Below are 22716 nucleotides of genomic sequence, written 5' to 3'. Positions count from 1 at the left end.
CAGAAATCTATCAATGTGATCCACCATATTAACAAACTGAAAGAAAAAAAAAAGCACATGATAATCTCCCTAGATGCCAAAAAAGCATTTGAAAAAATCCAATATCCATTCATGTTTAAAGTATTGGAGAGATCAGGGATACAAGGCACATATCTAAACATAGTAAAGGCGATATACAGCAAACCTATAGCCAACATCAAACTGAATGGAGAGAAACTTAAAGCAATCCCGCTAAAATCAGGGACAAGACAAGGCTGCCCACTGTCTCCATATCTCTTCAACATAGTTCTGAAAGTCCTTGCTAGAGCAATAAGACAGTTGAAGGAGATCAAGGGGATACAAATTGGAAAGAAAGACGTCAAATTATCACTATTTGCAGATGATATGATAGTATATGTGAGTGACCCAAAAATTCTACTAGGGAACTCCTAAACCTGATAAACTCCTTCAGAAAAGTGGCCGGATACAAAATTAACTCAAAGAAATCAGTAGTCTCCTGTATACAAAAGACAAAAGGGCTGAGAAAGAAATTAGGGAAACAACACCCTTCACAATAGCCACAAATGACATGAAGTACCTTGGTGTAACCCTAACCAAGCAAGTCAAAGACTTGTATGAAAAAAATTTCAAGTCTCTGAAGAAAGAATTAGAAGAAGATATCAGAAGATGGAAAGATCTCCCATGCTCATGGCTTGGCAGGATTAACATAGTGAAAATGGCCATTTTACCAAAAGCAATCTATAGATTCAATGCAATTCCCATCAAATTACCAACACAGTTCTTTACATACCTGGAAAGAAAAATTCTCAACTTCATATGGAATAACAAGAAACACAGAATTGCTAAAATCCTCTACAATAAAAGATATTCTAGAGGTATTTCCATCCCTGATATTAAGCTGTACTGTAGAGCAACAGTAATAAAAGCATCATGGCACTGGCAAAGAAATAGAATGGTGGATCAATGGAACGAAACAGAGGACCCCGAAATAAACCCACACACTTATGGACACCTAATCTTTGACAAAGATGCCAAAACCATACAATGGAGAGAAGATAGCATCTTCAACAAATGGTGCTGGTCTTACTGGATGTTTACATGAGGAAAAATGAAAATAGATCCATACTTATCACTTGCACAGAACTGCAGACCAAGTGGATCAAAGACCTCAACATAAAACCAGATATTCTAAATCAGTTAGAAAAAGAAGTGGGGAAAACCCTTGAACTCATTGGCATAGGAGACAACTTCCTGAACAGAACACCAATAGCACAGGCTCTAAGAGCAACAACCAATAAATGGGACCTCATGAAACTGAAAAGCTTCTGTAAAGCAAAGGACACCGTTATCAAAACAAAATGACTGCCTACAGATTGGGAAAACATCTTCACCAACCCTTTATCTGACAGGGGACTCATATCCATTACATATAAAGAACTAAAGAAGCTGAAAAGCAGCAAACCAAGTAATCCAATTAAAAAAATGGGGAACAGAGCTAAACAGAGCACTCTCTGTAGAGGAATATCCAATGGCAGAGAAACACTTAAAGAAATGCTCAACGTCATTAGCCATCAGGGAAATGCAAAACAAAATGACCCTGAGATTTCACCTTACACCCATCAGAATGACCAAGATGAAAAACTCAAATGACAGCACATGCTGGAGAGGTTGTGGAAAAAGAGGAACCCTCCTCCACTGCTGGTGGAAATGCAAACTTGTACAACCACTCTGGAAATCAATTTGGCGCTTTCTCAGACAAGTAGGAACAGTGCTTCCTCAAGATCCAGCCATACCACTCCTAGGGATATATCCAAAAGGGGCTCAAGTACACAATAAGGACATTTGCTCAACCATGTTTGTAGCAGCTATAGTTGTAATAGCCAGAAGCTGGAAACAGCCCAAATGGCCCTAAACTGAAGAATGGATGCAGAAATTGTGGTACATCTACACAATGGAGTATTACTCTGCAATAAAAAATAAGGAAATCATGAAATTTGCAGGGAAATGTAAGGACCTGGAAAGGATCCTCGTGAGTGAGCTGTCCCAGAAGCAGAAAGACACACACAGTATATACTCACTCATATAGACATATAACTTAGGATAAACCTACTAAAACCTGTACATCTAAAGAAACTAATCAAGAGAGAGGACCCTGACTAAAAAGCTCAATCCCCATCTCAAAAGAAAAAGAGGATGGACATCAGAAGAAGAAAAAAACAGGAAACAACCTAGGAACCTGCCACAGAGGGACTCTGAAAGGCTCTACCCTGCAGATATCAAAGTTGAGATTTATGGCCAACTGTTGGGTAGAGTGCAGGGAATCTTATGTAAGAAGTGGGAAATTGTAAGATCTGGAGAGGGCAGTAACCCCACAAGGAGAGCAACAGAATCAGAAAATTTGAACACAGGGGTCCTTCCAGAGACTCATACTCTAACCAAGTACCAGGTACAGAGATAACCTAGAACCCCTGCACAAATGTAGTCCATGGCAGCTTAGTATCCAAGTGGGTTCCATAGTAATGGGAAGAGAGACTGCCTCTGACATAATCTGATTGGCCTGTTCTTTGATCACCTCCCCCTCAGGGGAGAACAGTCTTACTAGGCCACAGAAGATGACAATGCAGCCACTCCTGATGTGATCTGATAGACTAAGATCAGAAGGAAGGAGAGGAGGACCTCCAATATCAGTGGACTTGGGGAGGCGCATGTGTGAAGAAGGGGGAAGGAGGAGGGGGAGGAGGTAGGAGCTTATGGGGGGATACAAAATTTATAAACTGTAATTAATAAAAATAAATAAATTTTAAAAAAGAAAACCCATTTAAATTGATAGTGCATGAAATTGTTATGAAATTACATATTCTTTTAGAAATGCATATGATATTTAATGACAGCACATTGGATAATCACTTATCCAATACTAAGGATTAGAATTACTTCTTTTCTTCCTTATATAATTATTTTATAATAAGCATTACACTCAATAAACTTTTGATTACAAACCTGATACATTTTTCAGTAAGTTTTTTTTTGTAAGAGGTAGGGTAAAAACAAAGAATCTGAGTATTTTTAAGTGCCTTGATTAACTTTGATCAATGACTAAGGTAATTCATAGGGAAAAATCTATCTTGTTACAATCTATTTTGGTATAGTATATAATTTTCCCATTTAAAAATAATTTCAATACCTTAAATATAATTGTCCAATGCTCCTTTATACTCCTATGTCTAACACCATGTAACTATAGTATGTCATCTAGCTGCCTTCTTACTCACAAGTTCATTGATCTGGCCTATGGGTAAGTGTTAGTTCACTGGCTTAAAGTAATCCACATAAACAACACAGTGCAAGGTGATTTTTTTTAATGTGGTTAGTTATGCTGTTCATTATGTTCTGTGTGCTTCATAAGAAAAATACTTAAACCAGCATACCTCAAATAATATTGACCATAATTAAAACTATGTACTATGCTTTAAGACCTTTAACTATAAAATTAACCTATTGTCATCGCAGACTCCTTTTATAGAATGCATCTTCCATATCAATTGTTTTTGAATTTCATCTCAGAAAAAGAGAAAATACCATATCCACAAACATTATACATTTAGAATGGTATATATGGTGTCAGAAGGCCAACCAATGTCATATGTGATTAGTACAATGTCATATGTAGTATTTAAGTTAGTTTTCCAGTTTTACCAGGAACAAACACAACCTCCAATTTGGTAAGAGTAGAGACAAGACAATCAGTGTATCAAAGGGCGAGCAGGAGAATGTTTTCTTTATACCAGAAAGGCCTTAGCAGGACAAAAGACAGCTAGGGAGAAGACAACATATATAATAAGCCAGTAGTCCAAGAAACCTTGGAAATCTCTGTATAGGCTGAAAGTCCCAGTGGTCAGATGTGATAAGAAGGAAAACCTGCAGACAGGGAATTCTTATAAGCTAATAAGCAGACAAACACCCACATCCAAAAGATTCTGTACTCAGAATATCTTAGAACTCTGACCATGGGGAATGTTGCAGAATTTTCCCATCAAAAATCCTGTTACTGTCTTGGCACACTAAGAACAGCCCCTATACAAATAGGACATGACACCATCCTTTCATATTCCTTCTTCAATAGAGCTACCTCAAGAATTAATAGACAACATCACATTTACATAGAGAGGTGATAAAGTTTTTTTGTTTGTTTGTTTTGTTTTTTACTTTTTACTTTTTACAGAAACTAGGGTGTTCTGAATATGAATGCACCCTACAGGGTCATATACTGGCATACTTGATCTTGGTCTTACTTGAAAGGGATTAGGAAATGTGACCTTGTTGGAGGAACTATGTCACTGGGGGTAGGCTTTGGGCTTTCAAAAGTGCTTCTCTCTTTCTTCCTGCAGCCTGGGGATTCAGATATAGAAGTCTCAGACACTCTGTCTGGATACATACTCCCATGCTGCCAGCCATGATAATAACGGACTAATCCTCTGAAACTGTAAGGCCAACCAAATTAAATATATTTTTATAAGAGTTCCACAGTTACGGTGTCCCTTCACAGCAACAGAACACTGACAGAAACAACTAGTTCAACTTTTTTTAAAATTGTTTTAAATTTTTTTTTAAAATTTCTTATTTTAAAATTGTTTTTCAGACAATATCTCATTATATAAAATAGGCCTAAGTAGCATTGAACTTATGGTTCTCTTGCATCAGCCCCCTAAATACTAAGACTGCAGGCATATACCACTTCATCAGGGGTCTCTTTAATTTGTGCAAGGCAGTCATAGATAAATCATAGATATTTTATACCAAATTCCAAGAATTCAAAAGGTTCATATGTCACTGTAGAGCTCCATGCTTTTAGTAGTAGCATACTGCTATGGGTAAATTATCAGCAATGCTCTAAGTCAATGACCTCATTAGAGGAACCATCACCGCTTTGCACATGAGGCCACATTTAGCAATAATTGCCATGTAATTACAGAGCAAGAAAATATTTGTTGTCATAGCTCTGAAGTCACTTCTTCTATTTACCAACCAGTAGGAGGTCAACAAATATGACATAGCTAAATCTTAAACATTCACAGGAATGTAAAAGCTCTTTTTACCAAGTAAGTCAATGTAATCATTCACCACACAGTCCTGCAGACACATGTCTAAAGTATAGTGCTGGTATTTTGTGTAATAGAACTGTCTGCAGTGGTAAAGACTGCCAGGATTGCACATATCCAAGACGAAAAACAAACCTATTTGTCATGTGGTGTTTTAGCAGTTGAGGCATGAGATGCTAAACTTGAAAATAATTTAAAAAACATGAAGTAGCGATGTGCATTTGAGAGTTAACTTCACAGGCAGGTAGAACAAGGAGGAGGTTGCACAAGTCAGCTTTCCCTCACTGCAGTGTCATAACTCTAGCAGTTTATGGTTTGTGAGAGTCCAGTCTTTTGGGGGCTTTTGAGAGTAAACACTTCGTGCCAGGGCAAGTTGGTGGAATCATCTATTTTATAGCCAGGAAAGGTCAGAAAAGAAAGAAGACAGATTTCCACAACTTCCTTCATGAACTTACTCCCTTCAATTAGGCTCTACCCCCACCTTTTCTCCCAGTTCAATATTTTAAAATATTCTTGGAGAATTTTGAACAATATATTTCGATCCTGGTCACCACCCTCTACTTTTCGACTCCTCCTGGATACCAATCCAATATCCTCCTCCCAACTTCATGTCCTCTTTTTTTTTTTTTCTTTTTTTTTTTACTTAAGTAACCTATTGAGTCTAGTGAGTGCTGCGCATATATCCAGGGGTAAGGTAGACCCAACCAATGACTGTTTCTACTAATTTTCAAACTATTACACTGGGAACAACGCCTTTAACACATGAGACTCTGGAAATTTAGGGAGGCATAAGAGTGTAGTGTGTGTGTGTGTGTGTGTTCTTGTGTTCATGTTTATGTGAATTATGTGTATTGATATTCCCAGATCCTCTGTAACAACAGTGTGTGCTCTAAAGGACTGAGCAATTTCTCTCTGTTGACATATAGTCCAATTCCAACTGTAAAGCAAGGAGTTTCAATAATTAAAAAGCTGTGAACTCTTGACCATCATTGAATAGCTGAAGTTAGTTTTTCACATGAGTTAAGTCTCCACACATTCTTCTCCTGTGAGGGCATTTTGAAAAAGAAACTCCATCTTAAGGGTAAATAACCTGGGCATGAACAGTTCCCCCCCCAAAAATGGAAAAAACCCCACAAGATGCCCTTTAGCCACTCACCTCTGATAATATTTAACCATCATCCCTAGCAATGGCTAATAATTTAATACCTGGAGATTACCTCATAACCCAGATGTACTTTTCAATAGATTGAGTAAACAGTTGTAGTTTGGCCACAGGACACAATCAATAGGGTATAAACACCCAATATTTGCTAAATGTCAGTCAATCATGGAAATGCAAAGCTGAAACTCCCCAAAGTTTGCTGTAACCTGAATAAAAACTCTGCTTATTTGGAGTTGGGGCTCTGAATCCTGTTGCATTTTGTCTGTAAAGGCTATGACAAACTCATGCTCAAGCTTGATTCAAACAACCCTCATTTGCATCAAAATCAGCTCCTTGATGGTCTTTTGGAATCTCAGAGATCTGGGTACAATAGTCCTGTACTAGCCTGGGGCTTTTGGAAGGCAGAGGCCAGGTCTTGCTCATAGCTATGTCACTAGTATCTGATTCACAGTAGATGATTAATGGGCATTAGTTGATTTAGTGCTTTTTTTAAACATCCTTCTTTATTTGGGGGTGTTTAGGCCTCTACCTCCCTTCCACCAAACCCCCCCTTAAGTAAAAGAGAGAAAAGGTTAGTGGATAGAGCGGACCTGGGGTCCTTTACTTCTCCAGGCTAGTTGAGGTCAAGGGGTTCTTTTAGGGCTATATTCAAATCTTGTCAACCATAGGTGCAGCTAGCAATCCCCTTAATGCCGCTATGCCCCAAGAGTTTCCTTCAGTCTGTCTGCTCCAAACTGCCACACTGTCTCTGGCTTCTGGTCTTTCCAAACTGTTACATGCCATGTGCCAACAACAAACATCACCATATGCACCTCCTCTTCTCTTTCTCAGATCTCTTATTTATACTTCCAGAGTTCTAGACCACACCCCTCTCCATGCCACACAGGAAAGGCCATTACCAGCTGGCAAAAGCCACACTCCGCATGAGACGATTGACAGGTGTGGATAAACTATAGCTCAACTAGTACTCTCAACCTCTGAGCCTCCAAAGGTCCTGAGTTCAATTCCCAGCAAACACAGGGTGACACATAACCATCTGCATGCATTCAGGCACACATGCAGGCAAAATACTGTATAAGTAATAAATAAATAAATCTTTAAGAAAACAAACAAACAAAAGGAAACTATAGTACAACTAAAATCCCACACATGGGATTAAAACAAAAAACATGTTTACATCATATAACTGAGTTTACAAAGACACCAAAATTTCCATTACAAGTTAAGGCATTAGACATTAATTTACATCAACCTGAAAGTATGATTTTTTTCATCTCCAAAGAGTTCAGCTTTCAGAGTGTTGAGGGAAGAATGATAAGTCTCTCTGTGCCTCAGTGTTCACAGCAATAAATGAGTGTTCTATTTATAGTATGTCCCATTTTATGGATTCCTATGATTATTCCACATGTCCAATAACTTTTAGACAACATTTTTGTTCTCTTCTTTTAGTTTAATTTTGTTAAAATAAAAAGAGAAATGTCTGAGCACTTTAAGAAATACTAAATTTTTTTTTTCAATGCAGTTTATTCAGGAACCTTGAACAATCATCTGACCCTGGGGAAAGCCAGCCCACAGCTTAAATAGCCTCTGGGTAGCCAACCCCAGCGTGCCACGTGGGCAATGCAGATAGGTCCACATACATGGAAGCAAGCCAGATCCTCAGCCTTAGCCAAATGTGGAGTTGTTTGTGACAGAGAGCACTCACCATCGGGAAGGTGGAAGGTGGAAACCAGCTCCATCGTTAAGGCACGGCATTACGCAGCTCTCTACAGTTCCCCTTTTTGTTTTAGACGCATCAGGCAAGAGTAGAGGTTTGATCTCTGATATTAGAAATAAATTGGGACTTTGTACCGATGTTCATTTAGGTGTCATCCACCCAAAGAGCATCAGACCCGTCCGATACCTTTTTCTCAGAGGCGGGACCTGGGGCATCAATGTACCTTAAAACTTTGGAAAAATATCACTGCTCATTGACAGTGATATATTCTGTGAATCAAAACCGGTGAAGGCTAGAACAATCTTAGCCTTGGGTTAGCAAAACCAGAGTCAATGCTTTATGTAATTACCAGATAATTCTGCCCAAATTAGTAATTAGCTTGGATGCTAAATCATTTGAAAGGTTTCCTTTCTCAAGTATGTAGAGGAAAACAAAATCAAAATTCATGGAATAGCTAGGATGATCAAAGAACTGTCTTTTTTAAAGGCATCTTTTAGAAAGTCGATGTCTGTCACATATCAGTCTAAATGGAGATTTCTGCTCACTTGGAAGAACTGGGTACCCTTGGAGCTTTCTTTCAAATTCTTTGTATGGCCTTGTAGGTTTTCTAAACATGTAATGCCTGCTTCAATTCTGTATTCAATGGCATACAATACAAATCAAGTGTGGTGTCAGATGATGACACCTTTGCAAAAGGTATAAAGAGAAGCCACTGAAAACGCTTCAATAATACATGCTAACTGCTGTGCTTGTACTCATCTCACAATACCTGACTCTTAAAAAAGTGCCACATGAGAAAGACATACAAGGTATATACTCACTCATATAGACATATAGGATAAACCTACTAAAATCTATACATCTAAATAAACTAATCACGTGGGAGGACTCTGGCTAAAATGCTCAATCCACATCCCAACAGGCAAAGATGATGGACATCAGAAGGAGAAAAAAACAGGACACAAGTTGGGAACCTGCCACAGAGGGCCTCTGAAAGGTTCTGCCCTGCAGACTATCAAAGCAGATGCTGAGACTTGTGGCTAACTATTGGGCAGAATGCATGGAATCTTATGAAAGAAGTGGAAAACAGTAAGATATGGAGAGGACAGGAGCTCCACGAGCAACAGAACCAAAAAATTTGAACACAGTTGTCTTTCCAGAGACTCATACTCCAACCAAGTAGCATGCATGGAGATAACCTAGAACCCCTGCACAGATGTAGCCCATGGCATCTCAGTGTCCAAGTGGGTTCCACAGTAATGGGAAGAGGAACTGTCTCTGACATGAACTGATTGGCCTGCTCTCTGATCACCTCCCCCTGAGGGGGTAACAGCCTTACCAGGCCACAGAAGATGACAATGCAGCCACTCCTGATGAGATCTGCTAGACTAAGATCAGAAGGAAGGAGAGGAAGACCTCCCCTATCAGTGGACTTGGGGAGGGCCATACATGGAGAAGGGGGAAGGAAGGTGGGACTAAGAGGGGAGGAGGGAGGGGTTTAGGGGGATACAAAGTGAATAAAGTGTAATTAATAAAATAATTTTAAAAAGTGCCACATTATCCTATAACACCATTAGGGACTGAGAGATATATGTGAGAAATATGTTTCAGAGAAGACAGTTTCTCTGCCCATAATCTCATAATATGACTCTTTATTTGATGGTAAATGTTAAATTACTTCTAATTCATTCTTCTAGGCTACATTATTGACAGTATCTGATAAAAACCTTTGCTTGTATCAGTTGTTTGGATTAGGAATTCATTTCTAAGTATTAGAGATGAATTAGTAACCATTCTAAATGATCATAACTTTTCTCTGGCTGTCCATAGCTGCAGAGTTAATACTCAGTATTGCAGATGCTATTGTGACTATATATATATATATATATATATATATATATATATATATATAATGAGGAACACAGATAATTATTATTTGGAAAAAGACATCCTCGGTCCCTACAGCTTGGCTGCTTCTGACGAAAGCTGATTTTTAAACCTACATCTTGTTCTAGAAGAAAGATCAGGAGTTCTTCAGCATTAAAAAGGGGCAGTAAAGAGAAACAGGATGAGTAGGGTTTTCTCTGAGTACATAAAAAAATATCAGAAGAAAAACAAATAAACACATCATTAAGTGAGCTAGCAATCTGCAATGAAGTACCATTGTAAGCCTGCAGCTCTAAGACCATCAGTGAATAACCATGCACAATCCTACTGGCCTAACTTTGAAACAGTAGATGAGGTTACTAAAAGTGACCTTCATCCCACACTATATTAAGGTGTGTCTCTGTACATTCCTTTTTGGATTGCTGACCCAGCAGGGTGCTAAATGCTAACAGATTCTAGTATTGTCATTGTTATTGAGGAATATGCTGTCTCAAGGTTGTATAAAAATTACTCCCCAGTTATCTCTGATGGTCAAATCCATGAGGAGGAGGTCACCATAGAGGTGTTGCCTTGGGGACAAAGATGGATTTACATTAGCCAGGGCGAGACAAGAAGACAGGTAATAGGCACATGGCTGTGAGGTAGTCAGGCTGCCAGAGTCAAGTGAGAATAAATCAATATTGGGGAGTCCAAGATGGTAGTGAATAGTGCACACCTTATCTGAAGTGCACAGGATCCAAAACACCAAATTGCTGAGTAGCGGGGCAGCTGAAGCCAGAACATCAACATTAAGGTTTCCTGGGCAAGAGGGGTTAACCAGGGAGCTGGACCAGTTTGGACCAGGTCACCTGTGGATGTCTCCAGGACCTGAGACCACTCCTGCATTTACCCTTGCCTTAAGCATGGGCCTTCCTATTTGGTGGAGGCAGCAGACAATGCCCTCTGCCCCAAGCACTGGCCCCCCAGTTTGGTGACCTAGGAGGTAGAGAAGGCAGCAACTATATGTTCCTTCCATGTCTGCAGCTATGGCAGGCAGCAGCTGCCCTAGGTAGGATTCTCCATGCTCAGTAACTGAGACAGAGGAGAAGGCTGCCCCAAGTATGGGTCTTCCTGCCTGGTGGCCAAACAGTGGACACCACTGAGCTGATGGATCTCCTACACGTTCATTTGTCCATCTGGGCATAAATCTGAGAGTAGAGAACAGGAGGAACCCCTGTGTTTTCTGATTATGCCTGCTAGCAAGTGACTGTTCCTTCAAGTGAGTGCATGCAGAGTCCCAGATCCAGAGTCTGTTTTCACTAGCAGCCAGACATTGGATCCTCCCCACCCACATCCCTACTGTGGGCAACATAGGGATCTTGGAGAAAGCTTTTCCAACATTGAAGCCCCTATTCTGTGGGTCTCCCAGTGGAGTCCAGGCAAACAATTCCTGGAGCCAAGACAGATCTGAATACTGGGAGGACAAAACAAAAGGCCTATAGGCCCTTGAGGCATTCAGGGAACCTATGTATGATCATTTTGTGCCCTCAAAAGATGCCAGCAACTCCACCTGTGCTTAAGCTCCAGCTTTCCAGGCATCTACATGCTCAAGCACCTTGTCCTTCAAGGCACACTTCCACGCACACCCTTGCTCTTGTGCACATGAGCCTGTGACCTTCCTCCCTTAGCTACAGCTGAAACACCAACATCGACTCTTGAACTGCTAGACTTTTCTCATGTTCCTGAGGAATACTCCAGACACCAGAGACAGACTGACCCAGTCTGAAGTACAGACTCCAGGAACAAAGAGCAAAGATTACAGATAAGCAGATGGCTAGAGGTTAGCATAAGAACACTTCCAACAAAAATAAGAACATCATGGCTTCACCAGAAACCTCAAAAATCAATGGATATTTTAATTCATTGGAAACACAGGAAAATAACTGCTTATCCAGTTATTAGAAGTACATAAAGAAGAAATAAAAAAAATCTCTCAAAGAAAATACAGGCAAATAAAGCCAAACAAATATAGGCAGATAGAGAGGAAACAAACAAGCAAACAAACAAAATAGAGGCCATCAGGGAAAGAAAGGAATACACATTCAAACAGATGAAGGGAATGGTGCAAGACATGAAAACAGAATTAGAATTAAAAAAGAAAACACAAACAGAGAAGACCTTGGAGTTGGAGAACTTGGAGAAAAGTTCTAGGAAACACAAAGGTAAGCATCACCAACAGAATACTAGAGATGGAAGAGAGAATCTCAGACACTGAATATACAATTGAAGAAGTTGATATATCTCTCAAAGAAAAAGTAAAATCAGAAAAGTTCCAAACACAAAACATCCAAGAAATCAGGAATGCCATCAAGAGGTGAAATCTAAGAATAATAATCTAAGAATAATAAGAACTGATGAAAAAGAAGATTCCAGACTCCAAGGTTCAGCAAATGTTTTCAAGAAAATCATAGAAGAAAAATTTCTCAACTTAAAGAAAGACATGTCCATAAACATAAAAGAGGCCTACAGAACACCAAATAGACTAGACCAGAAAAGAAACTTCTCATGTCACATAAAAGTCAAAACACTAAATCTACAGAACAAAGAAAAAATGTTAAAAGCAGCAAGGGAAAAAGTCCAACATATAACAACATACAACAGTGGACCTATCAGAATCACACCAGACCTGTCAACAGAAACTATGAAAGCCAGGACGGCCTGGGCAGATGTCATGCATACTCTAAGAGACCACTGATGCCAACCCAGATTACTATACCCAGCAAGCTTTCAATCAACATAGACGGAACAAACAAAATATCCCTTGACAAAACTAAACTTAAACAATATCTATACAGGAACCCACCCCTAGAGAAGATACCAGAAGGAAAACTCCAATCTAACTACATCAACTACACCCAAGAAAATACTGGATATAGATAACTTCACAACAAAAAAATTAAAAGAAAACAAGCATTGAAACATAGGAACACCACCAACTCTACAATAAAAGGAACTAACATTCATTGGTCACTATTATCTATTAACATCAATGGACTCAACTCTCCAATAAAAAGACATAGACAAACAGAATGACTGGGGAAAAGGATGCAACATGCTGATGAACCCAAGAAACAAAGAAAAAGAACAATATCAAAAAAATAATAATAATGTTGTTTTTCTGCAACAAAGAAAAACACGGTATCAGAGTAAGGGGCTGCAAAAATGTTTTACTATGAAATGGACCCATAAAACAAGCTGAAGCACCTATCATAATATCTAATAAAATAGACTTTCAACCAAAATTAATAAAAAAATATGAAGAGGGATATATCATTCTCCTCAAAGGAAAAATACACCAGGAAGGCATCACAATCCTGAACATCTATGCCCCAAATACAAGAGCCAGTGAATTTGTAAATGAAACATTATAAAAGCTTAAATCACACAATGATGCCAACACCTTAATAGTGGGAGATTTCAACACTACACTCTTACCAAGGGACAGATCATCAAGACAGAAGCTAAAGAGGGAAATAATGATACTTACAGAGGTCCTAAATCAAATGGACCTAAGAGATGTCTACAGAACCTTTCTCCCAAATTCAAAAGAGTCTACCTTCTTTTCAGCATGTCATGAAACCTTCTCAAAAACTGACCATATAGTCAGGCAAAAAGCAAGCCTCAACAGATGCAAGAAGATAAAATAAACCCTTGTATCCTATCAGATCACCATGACCTTAAACTAGACTTCACCAACAACAGAAGTAACAAAAAAAAAAAAACCTACATACACATGAAAACTAAACAATTCTCTAATCAATGACAGCTTGGTCTGGGAATAAATGAAAAAAGAAATTAGAGACTTCCTAAAATTTAATGAAAAAGAAGGCCCAACTTACTCAAATTTATGGTACACAATGAAAGCAGTGCTAAAAGGAAAGTTTATAGCATTAAGTGCCTCCAGAAAAAATTTGAGACATCTCATACAAGCAATTTAACACCACACTTGAAAGCCTTAGGGAAAAAAAGCAGACACACCATAGCAGAGTAGAGAGTTAGAAATAATCAAACTCAGAGCAGAAATCAATAAATTAGAAATAAAAAATACTAATTCAAAGAATCAATGAGATCAAGAGATGGTTCTTTGAGAAAATCAACAATATCGACAAACGATTAGCCAAAATAACTAAAAGGCAGACAGAAACTATCCAAATCAACAAAATCAGAAAAGAAATGGAACAAAATTAAATACATTGAGTAAATCCAAACAATCATTAGGTCTCACTACAAAAGTGTCTATCCAACAATATTTGAAAATCTGAACGGAGTGCACAATTTTCTTGATAGATCCCATTTAAAAAATTAAAACAAGATCAGATAAATAGATTAAATAGTCCCATATCTCCAAAAGAAATAAAATCAGTCATCCAAAGTCTCCCTTCTAAAAATAAATCCCAAGGCCAGGTGGTTTCAGTGCAGAAATCTACCACACCATCAAGAGCTAAATCCAATTCTCTTCAAAATAGTCTGCAAAATAGAAACAGAAGGAATATTACCAAACTCATTCTATGAGGCCACAGTCACCTTGAAACCTAAACCACAATGCAACAAAAAAGAGAACTTCAGAACTATCTGTCTTATGAACACTGATTTATAAATACCCAATAAAATATTTCCAAACTGAAACTAAGAACACATAAATGATATCATCTAGCAAGACAAAGTAGGCATCATCCCAGGAATGCATGGGTGGTTCAATATACAGAAATCCATCAATGTAATTCACCATATAAACAAACTGGAGGAAAAAAAAATCACATCATCATCTATATGATGCTGAAAAAGCATTTGACAAAATCCAATATCCATTCATGTTTGAAGTCTTGGAGAGATCAGGGATACAAGGCACTTACCTAAACATAGTAAAGGCAATATACAGCAAGCCTATAGGCAACATCAAACTAAATGGAAAGAAACTTAAAGCAAACCAATGAAATCAGGAACAAGGCAAGGCTGCCCACTCTCTCTATATCTCTTCCACAGAGTACTGGAAGTTCAAGCTAGAGCAATAAGAAACCACAGGAGATCAAGGGGATACAGAAAGGAAAAGAAGTCAAAGTATCACTATTTGCAAATGATATGATAGTATCCAAGAGTGACCCCAAAAATTTAACCAGAGAACTCCTTCAGCTGATAAACACCTTCAACAAAGTGGCTGAATAGAAAATTAACTCAAAAAAAAAAAAAGGAACCCTCCTGTATACGAAAGACAAAAGGTCTGAGAAAGAAATTAGGGAAACCCTTCACAATAGCCACTAATAATATAAATACCTTGAGGTGATTCTAACCAAGCAAGTGAAAGACCTGTTTGAAAAAACTTCAAGTCTCTGAAGAAAGAAATTTAAGAAGATATCAGAAGATGGAAAGATCTCCCATGCCCATGGATAGGTAGCTTTAACATAGTGAAAATGGCCATCCTAACCCTAATCCTAACCCAAGAACCATGCATGCAGATAACCTAGAACACATAGACAGATGTAGCCCATGGCAGCTCAGTCTCTAACTGGGTTTCCTAGTAAGGGGAACAGGGACTGTCTCTGACATGAATGTTGTAGCTGGTACTTTGATCACCTCCCCCTAAGGGGGCTGGGTCAGCCTTACCAGGCCACAGATGAAGACAATGCAGCCATTCCTGATGAGACCTGATAGGCTAGGGTCAGCACAAAGGGGAGGAGGGCCTCCTTTGTAACTTGATTAGTGGAAGGGCATGGGAGGAGATGAGGAAGGGAGGGTGCAGTTGAGAGGGGATGTGGGAGGGGACTACAGCTGGGATACAAAATGAATAAACTTTAATTAATAAAATAATTAAATAATTAAAAATAAAAAAAAACATTTATTCCAATAAGAACAGGAGCACTACCTCAGTGGGCATAAATCTGGGATCTAGACACACAAATATAGCTACAGATTTTTCTTTTTTGTAAACACCTGGCAGTTCTAAGGGCTCTGCTTAGTGGGAGTTTTACTCTTGATCCCTCCAGTACTGCATTCATTTAGAAATGGCACAGTAGATGACAAATACAAAATTGTAACACAATAGTTATAAAGATTATAAATCACCATTAGAGTTAGTTTATTTCTGAATTTTCTCATTCTTTATTTCCATCCAAAAAGAGGGTTACATGTAAAATGAAAAATTTTCAGTTCTGGGAACTAAATCACAGCATCTGACTGATCAACATCCCCTGTCACAACTAAGGTTTGATATAAAGATTTATTTTATTCTAATAACTAATATACAATCCATAGACTGAGAGAGGTTAGATAAAGGAAGGGACTAAGGATCTCACTGGAATGGGGAAACAGAATAAATTGGGAGTGGGTAAGGACAGGAATGGGAGATCTGGTGAGTAGTGGGAAGGGTGATAGAGTTGATGAAGGGAATGCAGGAAGGGAAATCTGGAATTGAGGGGCATTTAAGGGACGATATGGAAATCTAGTGTAGAGGAAACTTTCTAAAATATATGAAGGAGATCTTAATTAGGTCTCCTAATAATACGGTATACAGATTCTCAATTGGCCCTCTTTTGTTACCAAACAAGGATTCCAGTACTGGGACTGGTTTGCATTCAATTGAGTTGTTGGCCAAGGAGGTCTCATTTAAATCCCCAAAGAGCATATGCTGTTGCTCTCCACAAATTGACACTTGGCCCCATTGCCAAATACATCTCCCACACTGAGTATGAAAAAGTCAAGCTGGTGTATACATGGAGCCTTTACTATGTTCTATTTTCTTGGTGTGAAAATGTATTCTGTAGTTTACCAAAAGAAAAAAAAAGTGAATGCCAAACAGCCACAAAATCTTTGACGTATAATCTGTTCTGTATGCAAGTTATGCTATGACAATGATGGCACAAAGACTGTGAGAATAGCAAACTAATTTCTGATTTGACTTAAAGCTCACTCCATAACATGGAACCCATGCTTGTTATTTCTTAGGTGACAAAAACCAGGCACTAGATAGCTCAGAGACCGAGGGTAAAACCAAACATTATTGGAAAATAAAAGAAAAAAAAAACAGTATAAAAAATGATAAAGTTTCTCTAAATATATACTGTATATTCATAAATCAGTAACTTATTTAGTCATTAGAGAAACTTCTTTCTGTAGCAGACAGAAATAAATGCCAAGTCCTACAGCCAGACAATATGCAGAGAGAGAATCCTTGAAACACACAGCTTTAAATAGGATATCTCCATCAAATCCCTCCCCTCACAGCTCAGAGAACCCTACTGAAGAGGAGGCAGAAAGATCATAAGAGCCAAAGAAGATGGAGGACATGGGGAGAACAAGACCTTCTGAATCTACTGAACAAAGCTCATAAAAATTCAGAGACCACAGAAACATCCACAGGTACTGCATGGTTTTATATCAGCTCCTCTGCATAGATACTATACTTTTCAGTTGAGTATTTTTAATGAGATTCTTGAGTTTATGAACAAGTGCCTCTCTGATTCTAGTGCCTGCTCTTGGGGCTCTTTCCCTTCTGTTGAGTTTCTTTGTCTAGCTTTGATACAATGATTATTGTTTTATCTTATTATATTTCATTTTGTCAAAGTTAGCTGAAAAGCCAAAATATGTTCATTTTATTCTACGTGTGTGTGTGTGTGTGTGTGTGTGTGTACTTGCATGTGAGTGACTCACTGGATTCCCTGCAGCTGGAAGTTCACCTACTTGTACTAGGAACTAAATTCTTCTCCTATGGAAAAACAGCAAACACTCTTGAGCACTGAGCCATTTTTCTAGCCCCATGCTCCTAATTAACATGTTTGCAGCAACACAAATTGAAAATTGGCTAAATAAAGCAATTTGTATTGTCTGTTTTTCTTTCTTCATTTCTTGTTCCTAGTCCCCAAGCTTTAGTTCCTCTACTCGCTAAATACTTATTTGCTGTCAGGTCCCTGCCTCAGAATCAACTACTCTAATAATAAATCAAGCTAAAATACACCACAATGATCTTAGTTAAATATTTCAAATCTGCAAGCATTCCTGGCAGGAGTATGGCATATTTGGAACCTTTCTTCATTACACCCACCTCTTCTATTTCTCTACAAAAGATTGCAAGCAAAAGCTCCAAAAGTAAGTCATGAGTGGACAAGCAGCAGGACTGTGAATGTAGACATTACTGCATCCTCTTAAATGCACAGTGGATAAATCCCAGACACTGTGGCTTCTTAATACTCTTGCAGTTAACAAAAACTGAGCAAGTCTGAGATCAAATGCAGTGTGTTTCAGAAGGAATCAGAAATTACTGGTCATTTTTGTCTTCTTTCTTTGCCACTTCTAGTCTTGACACAGCCTTCAAGTTCAAGTGTAAGACAACACCTAAGGGACTTTGACGGCACATTCCAAATGGAAACATTTTCTTATTCATGAAGGAAAATGAAAGGAGAAAGAAAACTCAAAGTTTGGCAAGCAGAGAGTTAGCTGTAATGGTCAACACAGGCTGCTAGTCCAAAAGAAACTATCCAGTAAAGGGACATGAGGAACAAGAACCACATATTCACTTCTTCAGTCTCTCAGATGAGATGCTTGAAACCATCCTCAGCTGTCTCAGCAAAGGAACACTAAGGGTTCCTTCTCTGTCTTCTTCCAAAGTGATGCCTGTCCAGGTTGAAGGTGAAAGCCTTGGAGTTTTTGTGTGTTTTGCATGGATAGATACGTATTTATACTTTCATGGGGGCATTTTGACATACAAATTGGAAATAAGTACACATAACTGGAATATAAAAATAATATCCTCTGGTGGGAATGTAAACTTCCACAACCACTTTGGAAATCAATCTGGCCCTTTCTCAGACAATTAGGAATAGTGCTACCTCAAGATCCAGCTATACCACTCCTAGGCACATACCCAAAAGAAGCTCAAGTACACAACAAGTAATTTGCTCAACGATGTTCTTAGCTACTTTATTTGTATTAGCCAGAATCTGGAAACAACCCAGATGTCCCTCAACTGATGAGTAGATACACAAACTGTGATACATTTACACAATGGAATACTACTCAGCAATTAAAAACAAGGAAATCATGAAATTTGCAGGCAAACTGTGGGAAATAGAAAAGATCATGCTGAGTGAAGTATACCAGAAGCACAAAGACACACATGGTATATACTTACTTATAAGTGGATTTTATTTATACAATATAGGATAAACATGCTAAAATCTGTACACCTAAAGAAGCTAAGCAAGAAGAAGGACCCTAAGGAAGATGCTCAATCCTCATTCAGAAAGGCAAATAGGATGGACATAGAAAGAGGTTGAAAACAAGGAACAAGATAGGAGCTTACCACAGAGAGCCTCTGAAAAATTCTACCCAGCAGGGTATTAAGGCAGATGCTGAGACTCATAGCCAAACTTTGGGCAGAGTGCAAGGAATCTTATGAAAGAAGGGGTGATAGAAAGACCTGGAGGGGACAGGAAGTCCACAAGGAGAGCAACAGAACCAAAATTCTGGGCACAGGGGTCTTTTCTGAGACTGATACTCCACACATGGACCATGCATGGAGGTAACCTAGAACCCCTACACAGATGTAGCCCATGGAAGGTTAGTGTCCAAATGGGTTTCCCTAGTAAGGAAAACAGGGGCTGTCTCTGACATGAACTCAGTGGTTGTCTCTTTGATCACCTCCCCAGAGCTAGAGGCAGCCTTACGAGGCCACAGAGGAAGACAACACAGCCAGTTCTGATGAGACCTGATAGGCTCAGGGGGAAGGAGAGGAGGACCTCCCTATCAGTGGACTGGGGAAGGGGCATGGTATGAGAAGAGGGAGCGAGGGTGGGATTGGGAGAGGATGATGAAGGGGACTACAGCTGGTATACCAAATAAATAAATTGTAAAAAATAAAAATTAAAATAATAATAATAACAAATAATATCCTCATGTGATATAATGAAACATGGTTCTTTTGCCTTTAAGTCAAATATTTCTTAAGAGAATTGTAGATATCCCCAAATCTTATAAATTTATAACTTCAAACCACAAAGGCATGGTTGAATTATAAATCTTATCAAATTTAAAATGAATGTACTCCTCTATCATTACATTGAATGATCAAATTTTGTGGGAATAAATGAGTTTTGATGGTGTTTACTAGTTCTTGATGTTTTGATGTCTGAGCATCAAGGAAGACTAGCATGATGTATATGCTGACTTGGAACAGGAAGAGCGTCTGTGAGTCTCTGTTTACAAACTCATGAATGCTGCTCACTGCAACGAAAGGAAGTATGCTCCGTTTGCTTTCCCTTCTCAGAACATGAAGTCAACACTCAAATATCACCCGTGTAGCACTATCACTGGCCAGTGGTGCAACTTACATCAGCAACGTGAAATTAGGGCATGAAACATGGTGATTCTCCATTCATTATATCCATTCACAAATCTGGCTCCAATGTTGGAAATGTAGGGTAAGGTTGATTTTTTCAGTCAAGTAAGGTTTTAGAGAAAAGATTATGTTTTCAAGTAGGCATACTCAGATAAAAAGAGACGTAAGTGTATATATTTCATACATGTGTACCTTCATGTAAATTTGTACACACATGTGTATGTATGTATATGTATATATATATATATATATATATATATATATATATATATATATATATGTCTGTATTCACACATACAAATACAGGAAGCAACTCAATGGAACCATAATTGAATTGTTTCCTGATCCTGCATGTTGCAGTTTGCTTCTTTCTGTTTTAAAAGGTATTTAAGCTGAGCGTAGTAATTCACTCATTTAATATCAACACTCAAGGGGAAGAGGAGAGGCAGATGGATCTTTGTGAGTTTGAGGCTAACTTGGTCAACAAAGTAAGTTGTATGCCAGCTAGCACTACACAGTGGAGCCTATCTTAAAATAGAGTTATAAAATGGCTAGAGAAATGACTCAGCAATAAATATCATTGTGCTGGCTGGTTTTATCTCAACCTGACCCAAGTTATTAGCATCTGACAGGAGAAAACCTTGCCTTCAGAAGGTAAGGCAGCAGATTATTTTCTTAACTAGTGATTGATGGGAAAGGAACATCCCATTGTGGCTGATACCACCCTTGGTCTGGTCATCCTCTTTTCTATAAAAAAGCACACTGAAAGACCCTGTGCCCAGATATATTTGGTCCTTGTGGAGCTCCTATCCTTTCCCCATCAGACTAACTCCCCTTCTTTCTTATGATTCCCTGTACTCTGCCAAAGGTTTGGTCATGAGTCTTTGCTTTGAAAACACTGCTAGTTAGAGTCTTTCAGATGCGCTCAGTAGACTCCTGTCATATGTTCAATGCACATCCCATCTTTCTTTCTAAACGAGGATTGATCATCTTACCCCATGTCCGCTCAATTGATTATCTTTTTTAGGTGTATAGATTTCATTATGTTTATCATATCTTATAGGTCTATATAAGTGAGTATATCCCATGTTTGTCTTTCTCCTTCTGGGATATTTCACTCAGAATGATCTTTTCTAGATCCCACCATTTGCCTGCAAATTTCATGATTTCCTCCTTTTTGATTGCTGAGTAATATTCCATTGTATAAAAATACCACAATTTCTGTACCCATTCCACCTTTGATGGACATCTGGGTTGTTTCCAGGTTCTGGCTATTACAAATAGAGCTGCTATAAACATGGTTGAGCAAGTGTCCTTTTTGTGTACTTGAACAAAATTTGGGTATATACCTAGCAGTGGTATAGCTGGGTCTGGAGGAAGCACTATTCCTATTTGTCTTAGAAAGCGCCGGATAGACCATGTATGGATATAACCTAGAACCTTCACTCAGATGTAGCCTGTGGTAGCTCAGTAACCAATTGGTTTCCCAAAGTGAGGGGAACAAGGGCTATTTCTAACAGGAACTCAATGACTGGCTCTTTGGTCTCCCCACCCCCGAAGGGAGGAGCAGTCCTGTTAGGCCACAGAGGAGGGCTTTGCAGCCAGTCCTGAAGATACCTGATAAAACAGGATCAGATGAATGGGGAGGAGGTCCCCCCTATCAGTGGACTTGGAAAGGGGCACGGTGGAGATGAGGGAGGGAGGGAGGGACTGGGAGGGAATGAGGGATCGGGACACGGCTGGGATACAGAGTTAATAAAATGTAACTGATAAAAATAAATAAATAAATAAATAAATAAAAGCACACTGAGCAATCCATGAGGAGCAAGATAGTAAACAGCATCCCTCCATGGTCTCTGCTTCAGTTCCTTCCTCCAAGGTTCTTGCACTATTTGAATTCCTCTCCTGACTTCCTTCAATGATGAGCAGTGATGTGGAAGTATAAGCCAAATGAACATTTTTGTTACCAAGTTAGTATTTGTTATGGTGTTTCATACAGCAATTCTAACTCTAGCTAAGACAAGCATGTAACTGACCTGAGTTTGCTTCCCAGTTCCCAAACCCCAATAACTCCAGGTCAAAAGGCTTTAACATATTTTATCCACATTCATGTGTGCATGCCCACACAAACATTCATATACATAATTAAAGACAGAAATAACTCTCTTAAAAGTACTTTGCACGAGAAACAGGCTTGAACTATGTTTCTGACAATTGGTCCCACAGTCTGCACTGTGCTTCAGTCAAATAATTAATGCATTGCTGGTGTACATAATAAAAAACTTCATGAAGTACATTTGAATACATCATATAGATTTTGCTCAGACATATTTTGCCATTAAAAAAAAATCACAATAAGAACTGTGGCTAGCAGAGGAGGGCTTTGCAGCCAGTCCTGAAGATACCTGATAAAACAGGATTAGATGAATGGGGAGGAGGTCCCCCCTATCAGTGGACTTGGAAAGGGGCACGGTGGAGATGAGGG

At 38.7% G+C, this 22716-nt stretch overlaps 1 protein-coding gene across 5 annotated transcripts in view; it reads right to left on the bottom strand.

Moving 5' to 3' along the window:
* The window catches only part of Znf385d (zinc finger protein 385D), a 408525-nt gene that overhangs the window by 13527 nt on the left and 372282 nt on the right, over positions 1–22716 (bottom strand). The window lies entirely within an intron of this gene.

This window comes from Meriones unguiculatus, chromosome 9 (assembly GCF_030254825.1).
Source record: "Meriones unguiculatus strain TT.TT164.6M chromosome 9, Bangor_MerUng_6.1, whole genome shotgun sequence".
Classification (NCBI taxonomy): Eukaryota; Metazoa; Chordata; class Mammalia; order Rodentia; family Muridae; genus Meriones; species Meriones unguiculatus.
This window is presented reverse-complemented; position numbering and strand designations above follow the sequence as displayed.